Genomic DNA, 12,184 nt, shown 5'->3' with positions numbered 1-12,184 from the left:
TTTACTCCTAGTTGCCATGGCATTGGTTTATTTTCCTTGATTTTGGGAGGGGTCCCCTCTGTCTCTAGGACATGAGTGCTTATATCATTCCCCAGATTAGGGTTGTTCTCAGCTAGGATTGGCTGAAATATATATTCTAGTCCTCTCTCTCTCTCCACCCCCTAAGAGATCCCAATAATTGTATATACATACAATGCCTATATGTTTCATGGGGTCATTTATTTCTTGAACCCTGTTTTCATGGATTCTAAGCTGTGTGTTCCAGGTCTCCTCCTGATCCTCCTTTTTCTATCAGTTTGTCTTCTACATCACTAATCCATTCTTCTGCCTCATTTACCCTGGCTTTTAAAGTATCTAGATTAGAATGGATCTCAATGATAGCATTTTTAAGTTCTGCCAGATCATCTCTCAATTCTGCCCTTAGAGAATCTATGTTGCCATTAATGGTTCTCTCCAACCTAGCCTTGTCTGTATAACTGTTACACTGAAGTGTATTTCTCACATCTTGCTTATATCCATATCCATTAGTTCTGTGGCAGAGGTCACAGTCTCCAAATTTTTCCTGTGTTGGTTATTCCTCCTCCTAGTCATTCTGTTGAGGAGTGGTTGAGGGAATATACAAACCCCAAGTTACTGACCACAACCCAAGCAAAATGTACCTGTTTTATAGATACCTAAGGGTTGTAGGTCTCTTGTTCTTTCACCCTGTCTTCTGTAGGAGTTCTCTGGTATGTCTCCAACACAGTTCAGTGGACCATTTTAAACAAGGTCATCTACTCCTCTGACATCTTGTCCACCTCTAGAATCAACATTTTAAAAAATAAATATTTAGAGCACCAAATCCCCTTCTTACTCAGTTCAGTAGATCTCTTCCAGGACCATTCTCATCTTACGAAAGGTTGAGTATTATTTTCTGGGGACATTCTGAACTTCAAAATACTGGGCATTTGCCCTGAGCCCTAACCCTTACTCCCTAACCCTTAATCCTGAAATATAAACCTAACTCTAACACAAATACTTAAACATAATACTCTGAAGGAATGAATAAATAAATAAATACTAATTCCCACCTGTGAAACTGAGCTTCTAAAAACAACTACATAAACCCAGTGTTCAAAGCAGCAATGGACACAGTTGCCAAACTGTGGAAAGTACTGAGATGCCATTCAACAGATAAATGGATAAAGATGATGTGGTCCATATATACTATGGAGTATTATGCCTCCTTCAGAAAGGAAGAATACCCAACTTTTGTATCAACATGGAAAGACTGGAGGAGATTATGTTGAGTGAAATAAGTCAAGCAGAGAGAGTCATTTATCATATGGTTTCACTTATTTTTCGAACATAAGGAACAACTTGGAGGTCATTAGGAGGTGGAAAGAAGAGTGAATTGGGGAAAATCGGAGGGGAACATGAACCATGAAAGACTGTGGATTCTGAGAAACAAACTGAGAGTTTTGGAACAGAGGGGGTGGGAGGTTAGGTGACTCTGATGCTCGGTATGAAGGAGGGCACATATTGCATGGAGCACTGGGTGTGAATTCTGGAACACTAAAAAAATTTAATTTAATTAAAAAATCAAATAGATAATAAGAAAACCCTCCCAAGTTGGATAAACTCCCACATTGATGCAAATGTGCACCTCCACACTACTTCCAGTTAGTTGTTGTTGTGGAAAATGTATAAATAACACATTCTCTGAACACTACACCTTCAAGTCTAGGCTAGGAAGCAACTTTATTGAAATACCTGAAACTGGAAATGATCCCAATCCTAAAAAACTACTGAAAAAATAAAATTCTCCTGTGTTCATTTTGAAATGCTGCCAATATATAAAACTAATGAGTTTTGATACACATAACCACATGGATATATTCCCAAGGATTGATGCTGAGAAAAATAAGCCCTAAAAATAAAAGGACATACAGTAAAACTAGCATTTTTACATTCTAGAAAATTGAACCAAGTGTAAGGTAACATGAGAAAGATCAATAGTTATGTGGGGACAGGGTGAAGAAAGGAAGAGAAGAAGGAGGAATTGCAGGGAAAATACAGGAAAATCTGAGGGGGAGGAGTCAAGATGACGGAGAAGTAGCAGGCTGAGACTACATCAGGTAGCAGGAGATCAGCTCGATAGCTTATCTAAACATTGCAAACACCTACAAATCCAAGGGAGATTGAAGAGAAGAACAGCAATTCTAGAAACAGAAAATCAACCACTTTCTGAAAGGTAGGACTGGCGGAGAAGTGAATCTAAAACGACGGGAAGATAGACCACGGGGGGAGGGGCCGGCTCCCGGCAAGCGGCAGAGGAACAGAGCACAAAATCAGGACTTTTAAAAGTCTGTTCCACTGAGGGACATTGTTCCAGAGGCTAAACCAGGGTGAAGCCCACGCGGCGTCAGCGTGGCCCCAGGTCCCGCAGGGTCACAGAAGGATCGGGGGTGCCTGAGTGTCATAGAGCTCGCAGGTATTAGAACAGAGAAGCCAGCTACAGAGACAGAGCTGAGGACTGAACTCTCAGCTCGGGGTTACCTTGAACTGGTCACGGGCTGGCTGAGCTCGGAGCGCGGCTAGAGACTGGGGATACGGGAGTGATTGGGTGCTGTCCTCTGGGGGCACACTGAGGAGTGGGGCCCGGGGCTCTTGGCTCCTCCTGGCGGGAGACTAGGTGGCTGCCATTTTCATTCCCATCCTCCGGAACTCTACGGAAAGCGTTCAGGGAACAGAAGCTCCCAAAAGTGAACCCGAGCCAATTACTTAGTCCGGCCGTGGGTAAGGGCGGTGCAATCCCGCCTCGGGCAAAGACACTTGAGAGTCACTACAACAGGTCCCTCCCCCCAGAAGATCAACAAACTATCCAGCCAGGACGAAGTTCATCTATCAAGGAAAGCAGGTTCAATTCCTAAGACTGCAGCGCAATTCCAGAGGAGGAGAAAGCAAAGCACGGAACTCATGGCTTTCTCCCCATGATTCTTTAGTCTTGCGGCTACTTCATTTTTTTTTTCTTTTTTCAATTTTTTTCTTTTTTTCTTTTTTCTTCTTCTGCTAAATTTTTTAAAACTTTTACCCTTTTCTTTTTTAACGTTTTTGACTAGTTTATCTAAATATATATATATTTTTTCTTTCTTTTATATATTTTTTCTTTATTTGTTTTATTTTTTAAATTTTTTTCTTTTTTTTCTGAACCTGTTTTTATCCCCTTTCTCCCCCCCACAATTTGGGGTCTCTTCTGATTTGGTTACAGCGCATTTTTCTGGGGTCTTTGCCACCTTTTTAGTATTTTATTTGATCCTTCATATCCTCTTAGCTGGACAAAATGACAAGGCGGAAAAAATCACCACAAACAAAAGAACAAGAGACAGTACCGAAGGCTAAGGACCTAATCAACACAGACATTGGTAATAAGTCAGATCTAGAGTTCAGAATGACGATTCTGAATGTTCTAGCCGGGCTCAAAAAAGGCATGGAAGATATTAGAGAAACCCTCTCTGGAGATATAAAAGCCCTTCCTGGAGAAATTAAAGAACTAAAATCTAAACAAGTTGAAATAAAAAAAGCTATTAATGAGGTGCAATCAAAAATGGAGGCTCTCACAGCTAGGATCAATGAGGCAGAAGAAAGAATTAGTGATATAGAAGACCAAATGATAGAGAATAAAGAAGCCGAGCAAAAGAGAGACAAACAGCTACTGGACCACGAGGGGAGAATTCGAGAGATAAGAGACACCATAAGATGAAGCAACATTAGAATAATTGGGATTCCAGAAGAAGAAGAAACAGAGAGGGGAGCAGAAGGTCTATTGGAGAGAATTATTGGAGAGAATTTCCCTAATATGGCAAAGGGAACAAGCATCAAAATCCAGGAGATGCAGAGAACCCCCCTCAAAGTCAACAAGAATAGGTCCACACCCCATCACCTAATAGTAAAATTTACAAGTCTTAGTGACAAAGAGAAAATCCTGAAAGCAGCCCGGGAAAAGAAGTCTATAACATACAATGGTAAGAATATTAGATTGGCAGCAGACTTATCCACAGAGACCTGGCAGGCCAGAAAGAGCTGGAATGACATATTCAGAGCACTAAATGAGAAAAACATGCAGCCAAGAATACTCTATCCAGCTAGGCTATCATTGAAAATAGAAGGAGAGGTAAAAAGTTTCCAGGACAAACAAAAACTGAAAGAATTTGCAAACACCAAACCAGCTCTACAGGAAATATTGAAAGGGGTCCTCTAAGCAAAGAGAGAGCCTAAAAGTAGTAGATCAGAAAGGTACAGAGACAATATACAGTAACAGTCATCTTACAGTCTCATAATAGCACTAAATTCATATCTCTCAATAGTTACCCTGAATGTTAATGGGCTAAATGTCCCAATCAAAAGACACAGGGTATCAGAATGGATAAAAAACAAAACCCATCAGTATGTTGCCTATAAGAAACCCATTTTAGACGCGAAGACACCTCCAGATTTAAAGTGAGGGGGTGGAAAACAATTTACCATGCTAATGGGCATCAGAAGAAAGCTGGGGTGGCAATCCTTATATCAGATCAATTAGATTTTAAGCCAAAGACTATAATAATAGATGAGGAAGGACACTATATCCTACTCAAAGGGTCTGTCCAACAAGAAGATCTAACAATTTTAAATATCTATGCCCCTAACGTGGGAGCAGCCAACTATATAAACCGATTAATAACAAAATCAAAGATACACATCAATAATAATACAATAATAGTAGGGGACTTTAACACTCCCCTCAATTAAATGGACAGATCATCCAAGCAAAAGATCAACAAGGAAATAAAGGCCTTAAATGACACACTGGACCAGATGGACATCACAGATATATTCAGAACATTTCATCCCAAAGCAACAGAATACACATTCTTCTCTAGTGCACATGGAACCTTCTCCAGAATAGATCACATCCTGGGTCACAAATCAGGTCTCAACCAGTATCAAAAGATTAGGATGATTCCCTGAATATTTTCAGACCACAATGCTCTGAAGCTAGAACTCAATCACAAGAGGAAAGCTGGAAAGAACCCAAATACATGGAGACTAAAGAGCATCCTTCTAAAGAATGAATGGGTCAACCAGGAAATTAAAGAAGAATTGAAAAAATTCATGGAAACAAATGATAATGAAAACACACGGTTCAAAATCTGTGGGACACAGCAAAGGCAGTCCTGAGAGGAAAATATATAGTGGAAAAAGCCTTTCTCAAGAAACAAGAAAGGTCTCAAGTACACAACCTAATCCTACAGGTAAAGGAGCTGGAGAAAGAACAAGAAAGAAACCCTAAACCCAGCGGGAGAAGAGAAATCATAAAGATCAGAGCAGAAATCAATGAAATAGAAACCAAAAAAAAAAAAAAAAATAGAAAAAATCAATGAAACTAGGAGCTGGTTCTTTGAAAGAATCAATAAGATTGATAATCCCCTGGCCAGACTCATCAAAAAGAAAAGAGAAAGGACCCAAATCAATAAAATCATGAATGAAAGAGGAGAGATCACAACTAACACCAAAGAAATACAGACAATTGTAAGAACATACTATGAGCAAATCTACGCCAACAAATTTGACAATCTGGAAGAAATGGATGCATTCCTAGAGACATATAAACTACCACAACTGAACCAGGAAGAAATAGAAAACCTGAACAGGCCCATTACCAGTAAGGAGATTGAAACAATCATCAAAAATCTCCAAACAAACAAAAGCCCAGGGCCAGATGGCTTCCCAGGGGAATTCTACCAAACCTTTAAAGAAGAACTAATTCCTATTCTCCTGAAACTGTTCCAAAAAATAGAAATGGAAGGAAAACTTCCAAACTCATTTTATGAGGCCAGCATCACCTTGATCCCAAAACCAGACAAGGATTCCACCAAAAAAGAGAACTACATATCCTTGATGAACACAGACGCAAAAATTCTCGCCAAAATACTAGCCAATAGGATTCAACAGTACATTAAAAGGATTATTCACCACGTTGAAGTGGGATTTATTCCAGGGCTGCAGGGTTGGTTCAACATCCGCAAATCAATCAATGTGATAGAACACATTAATAAAAGAAAGAACAAGAACCATACGATACTCTCAATAGATGCTGAAAATTCATTTGACAAAGTACAGCATCCCTTCCTGATCAAAACTCTTCAAAGTGTAGGGATAGAGGGCACATACCTCAATATTATCAAAGCCATCTATGAAAAACCCACCGCAAATATCAGTCTCAATGGAGAAAAACTGAAAGCTTTTCCGCTAAGGTCAAGAACACAGCAGGGATATCCATTATCACCACTGCTATTCAACATAGTACTAGAAGTCCTAGCCTCAGCAATCAGACAACAAAAAGAAATCAAAGGCATCCAAATAGGCAAAGAAGAAGTCAATCTATCACTCTTCGCAGATGATATGATACTATATGTGGAGAACCCAAAAGACTCCACTCCAAAACTGCTAGAACTTCTACAGGAATTCAGTAAAGTGTCAGGATATAAAATCAATGCACAGAAATCAGTTGCATTTCTGTACACCAACAACAAGACAGAAGAAAGAGAAATTAAGGAGTCAATCCCATTTACAATTGCACCCAAAACTATAAGATACCTAGGAATAAACCTAACCAAGGAGGCTAAGAATCTATACACAGAAAATTACAAAGTACTCATGAAAGAAATTGAGGAAGACACAAAAAAATGGAAAAACTTTCCATGCTCCTGGATTGGAAGAATAAATATTGTGAAAATGTCTATGCTACCTAAAGCAATCTACACATTTAATGCAATCCCTATAAAAATACCATCCATTTTTTTCAAAGAAATGGAACAAATAATCCTCAAATTTATATGGAACCAGAAAAGACCTCGAATAGCCAAAGGAATATTGAAAAAGAAAGCAAAGTTGGTGGCATCACAATTCCGGACTTCAAGCTCTATTACAAAGCTGTCATCATCAAGACAGCATGGTACTGGCACAAAAACAGACACATAGATCAATGGAACAGAATAGAGAGCCCAGAAATAGACCCTCAACTCTATGGTCAACTAATCTTCGACAAAGCAGGAAAGAATGTCCAATGGAAAAAAGACAGCCTCTTCAATAAATGGTGCTGGGAAAATTGGACAGCCACATGCAGAAAAATGAAATTGGACCACTTCCTTACACCACACACGAAAATAGACTCCAAATGGATGAAGGACCTCAATGTGAGAAAGGAATCCATCAAAATCCTTGAGGAGAACGCAGGGAGCAACCTCTTTGACCTCAGCCGCAGCAACATCTTCCTAGGAACAACGCCAAACGCAAGGGAAGCAAGGGCAAAAATGAACTATTGGGATTTCATCAAGATCAAAAGCTTTTGCACAGCAAAGGAAACAGTTAACAAAACCAAAAGACAACTGACAGAATGGGAGAAGATATTTGCAAATGCCATATCAGATAAAGGGCTAGTATCCAAAATCTATAAGGAACTTAGCAAACTCAACACCCAAAGAACAAACAATCCAATCAAGAAATGGGCAGAGGACATGAACAGACATTTCTGCAAAGAAGACATCCAGATGGCCAACAGACACATGAAAAAGTGCTCCACGTTACTCGGCATCAGGGAAATACAAATCAAAACCACAATGAGATATCACCTCACACCAGTCAGAATGGCTAAAATTAACAAGTCAGGAAATGACAGATGCTGGCGAGGATGCAGAGAAAGGGAAACGCTCCTACACTGTTGATGGGAATGCAAGCTGGTGCAACCATTCTGGAAAACAGCATGGAGGTTCCTCAAAATGTTGAAAATAGAACTACCCTATGACCCAGCAATTGCACTACTGGGTATTTACCCTAAAGATACAAACATAGTGATCCGAAGGGGCACGTGTACCCGAATGTTTATAGCAGCAACGTCTACAATAGCCAAACTATGGAAAGAACCTAGACGTCCATCAACAGATGAATGGATAAAGAAGATATGGTATATATATATATACAATGGAATACTATGCAGCCATCAAAAGAAATGAAATCTTGCCATTTGCGACGATGTGGATGGAACTAGAGGGCATCATGCTTAGTGAAATAAGTCAATCGGAGAAAGACAACTATCATATGATCTCCCTGATATGAGGACATGGAGAAGCAACACGGGGGCTTAGTGTGATAGGAGAAGAATAATGAAACAAGATGGGATTGGGAGGGAGACAAACCATAAATGACTCTCAATCTCACAAAAGAAACTGGGGGTTGTGGGGGGGGGGTGGGGTTGGGAGAGGGGGAGGGGGTTATGGACATTGGGGAGGGTATGTGCTATCGTGAGTGCTGTGAAGTGTGTAAACCTGGCGATTCACAGACCTGTACCCCTGGGGATAAAAATACATTATATGTTTATAAAAAAAAAAATTGGAAGGGCAGGCGAACCATAAAAGACTATGTACTCTGAAAAACAACCTGAGGGTTTTGAAGGGTCAGGGTGGGAGGTTGGGGGAACAGGTGGTGGGTAATAGGGAGGGCACATATTGCATGGAGCACTGGGTGTTGTGCAAAAACAATGAATACTGTTATGCTGAAAAAATAAAAAATAAATAAATAAATAAATAAATAAATAAATAAATAAAAGAAAAAAAGAAACAAAAGAAAATACAGGAAAATCTAAGGGGACATGACCTTTTCACTCTTGAGAATGTTGACTTAGACCGCAGTGTTTCTCATATCACACCCTCAACACGTGTGAACTTCATCCTGTGTCAAATACACACACCACAGCTATTCCGGATAATCCCAGAGATGACTCAGGAGGGATGCAGAGATAGTTCAATGTCAGAGACTTGAAAACACACCTCAGAACCCTGATTCACTCTGTATTTCAGGGGAACTCTAGAATAAGCAAAACCACCCTGTCCCCATACAGGATGGGTTCCACATTCCTCATGAGCCTACCCATTCTGTTCTGCAAGTGGTTCAGAAACGTAGGAGATCCTATGGGGAGGAGCACAGGTATACATCCTGAGGCTCACTCTCACCCCATATGTGCTCTTGGACGTCTCACAAACCCTCTACAATTCTGGATGTAGGTTCACATCTCTTTGTGTGGTAACATGACGTCTATGCCCCAAGACTTGTGTGAATATGCAAAAACTACATAGCACATGAACCCCAAATGTGAACTCTGGAAAATCATTTAATCAAAAATCCTATTTTGCAGATGTTGTCAATACCACTGAGTCAAAAGCAATCACATCTGATCTCGTCGCTGCCCACTCTGTAAACACAGATCCCAAGCTAGCTGTATAGGCAGAGGACATGCAAATAGAGCCCTCCTTCTGATGATTGAGGCAGCCCAGCCATGACCCTAGAAATGAGAGAGTACAGCCCCAGGCCCAGTAATCAAAGGTGATCCCATGCAGTGATCAAGACCGAACACAAACAACTCACCATGGAATTTGTGCTTGGCTGGGTTTCCCTAGTTACTATTTTAAAAGTTAATTTATGCTGAACAAGAGACATTGAGTATGTGACTGGATATGAGTGAGAGAAACAGTGGAGATCTCGTGTCTGCAGGTGTCCATGTGAAGTGCGGTTGGTGGAGTCTGGGGGAGAACTCGTGAAATCCTTGGAGTCCCAAAAACTTTCTTGTGCAACCTGTGGGTTCACCTTCAGTATCCACAGAATGAGCTAGGTCTGCCAAACACCAGGGAAAGGACTGCATGGGTCTAATATATTAGCTTTGTTGAAATAGCATAAGTTGGAGAACTTGGAGATATGAAAGAGCAATTGTCTTCAAAGGCAGAAAGACAGGACTGTTCCTGTTCCAGATCAAGCATGTTCCAGATCAAGCATACAGGAAAGAAGAATGAGGGAATTCCTCCTCTGCATTTCCTTCTATTCAGAACATAAATGGATTGGATGATACCCACTGGCACAGAGACCACGGCTGCAAATACCATTCTCTTCTGGAACAGCATTATAGGCACCCACAGAAGCAATGTTTAATATGGGCACCCATGACCCAGTCACTTTGGCAGATAAACTTAAGCATCACACATCAAACTTCTGTAAACGTAGGCATCAGTTTGCATCTTCTTAAATCAAACTCATTCTGAATATAGAGAAAATAACACGGTCATAATTTCACCTTATATGAAATAAATATCCTGCATATAACCAAAAACATGAAACTCCTTTCCAGAGGATGAGGTGAGGTTCTTGAGTGATACTTACTCTTCTCCTCAATAAACTGTAACTTATCTATTATGATGTACAGTTAAGAGTTCTTAAATGCACTGATCAAGCAATATGGTAAAAGAGTCAGAGACTTCATTTCATAGTCTTCCCTGAATTTATCCAGATATCTATCTAATCACTTGGAATATTTAAAAATTCAACCTGAGACATACGGAAAAAATGCTGGAATTTTATAAATGGAAAAAGAACCAATTTTTCAAGGAAGGAAGGCCAATAAATGAAAGAAAGGAGATATATCAGAAGATAAACAACAGGGGAGGGAACTTCAAAAAGCCAGCCAACATAAGTGATATAGCCCCTGATGGCAAAACCAGAACCTTTAGAAATCTGCTCCACTGAGAGAAATTCCTGCTTGAAAAGTGCTCTTTGGTGAAAGGGGGGGGGGGTGGGCAGAATCTTAGGTTGGACTTGTGGTCTCAGAATCATGGAGACACAGAAAAATGGGAATACCTGAACCTGCAGAGTTCCTCAGCATTGAGCAGGGAAACTGGTTATGGTCTGAGAACTTGGAAGGGGCTCTCAGCTCAGTTCGCTAAGAACACGGAGAACTGCCAGCTCTGGGTGACAGATCTCAGTGGGGGAGGAATGTTGCAAACACCAAAAAAAAAAAAAAAAAGCGGTGGCCCACCTCCATCTCACGGAAGGGGTGGCTCAGGAGTGCACATGACCAGGTGACCACTCTCCGTGGGGGATCTTGAGAACAGAAAGGCACGACCCTCCACCTACCAAGGAGGACTGATGCAGGTGCACACCATAGGAGTCTGGACGGTGTCACACACAAAAGGGAAGACCTCTTATCCCTGAGTGTTAACTGTAGAAAGGAGCTGGGATCATTCAGCTTCCGGGCTGGAGAGCATCATATGGCCATTTTTGTTTGTTTGTTTATTTACAGCATAACAGTGTTCATTGTTTTGGCATCACACCCAGGGCTCCATGCAGTATGTGTCCTCCCTATTACCGACCACCTGGTTCCACAACCTCCCACACCCCCGCCCCTTCAAAACCCTCTGGTTGTTTTTCAGAGTCCATAGTCTCTCATGGTTCATCTCCCCTTCCAGTTTCCCTCACCTCCCTCTCCTCTACATCTCCCCATGTCCTCCATGTTATTTGTTATGCTCCACAAATAAGTGAGACCATATGATACTTGACTCTCTCTGCTTGACTTATTTCGCTCAGCATAATCTCTTCCAGTCCCGTCCATGTTGCTCAAAAGATGGGTATTCATCATTTCTGATGGAGGCATAATACTCCATTGTGTATATGGACCACATCTTCCTTATCCATTCATCCGTTGAAGGGCATCTTGGTTCTTTCCACAGTTTGGTGACCGTAGCCATGGCTGCAATAAACATTGGGATACAGATGCCCCTTCTTTTCACTACATCTGTATCTTTGGGCAGTGCAATTGCAGGGTCATAGGGAAGCTCTATTCTTCATATGGCCATTTTTATTCTCATCCTCTAAAGAGACTCAAATGACTTCAGGGAACAAAAGCCACATAGAAAAACTAGAAACAGCTTACACTCACCCTGACCCCTGGCAAGGGGTAGTACAACTCCACTGACACAGTGACACACGAGAATCAGTGCATCAGGCCCCTCCCCTGGAAGAACAGCCGGAAGAACACAGAACAACACGTGTACAGAGCACTCAGCACTGCACAACTCCAGCTCTAGGGGAAAATACTACATAGAATTTGAGGTTGTTTCTCCTGATTCATTGCTATTTCATTGTTTTTGCACAACACCCAGGGCTCCATGCAGTATGTGTCCTCCCTATTACCGACCACCTGGTTCCACAACCTCCCACACCCCCGACCCTTCAAAACCCTCAGGTTGTTTTTCAGAGTCCATAGTCTCTTATGGTTCACCTCCCCTTCCAATTTTTTTTATAAACATATAATGGATTTTTATCCCCAGGGGTACAGGTCTGT

General features: G+C 41.1%; 1 gene segment (V, D, J or C); it reads left to right on the top strand.

Annotated features, from left to right (window-relative positions):
- LOC123943474 overlaps window positions 1-12,184 on the top strand; it is a 1,358,446-nt gene that overhangs the window by 320,480 nt on the left and 1,025,782 nt on the right.

This window comes from Meles meles, chromosome 6 (genome assembly GCF_922984935.1).
Source record: "Meles meles chromosome 6, mMelMel3.1 paternal haplotype, whole genome shotgun sequence".
NCBI classification, from domain to species: Eukaryota; Metazoa; Chordata; class Mammalia; order Carnivora; family Mustelidae; genus Meles; species Meles meles.
This window is presented reverse-complemented; position numbering and strand designations above follow the sequence as displayed.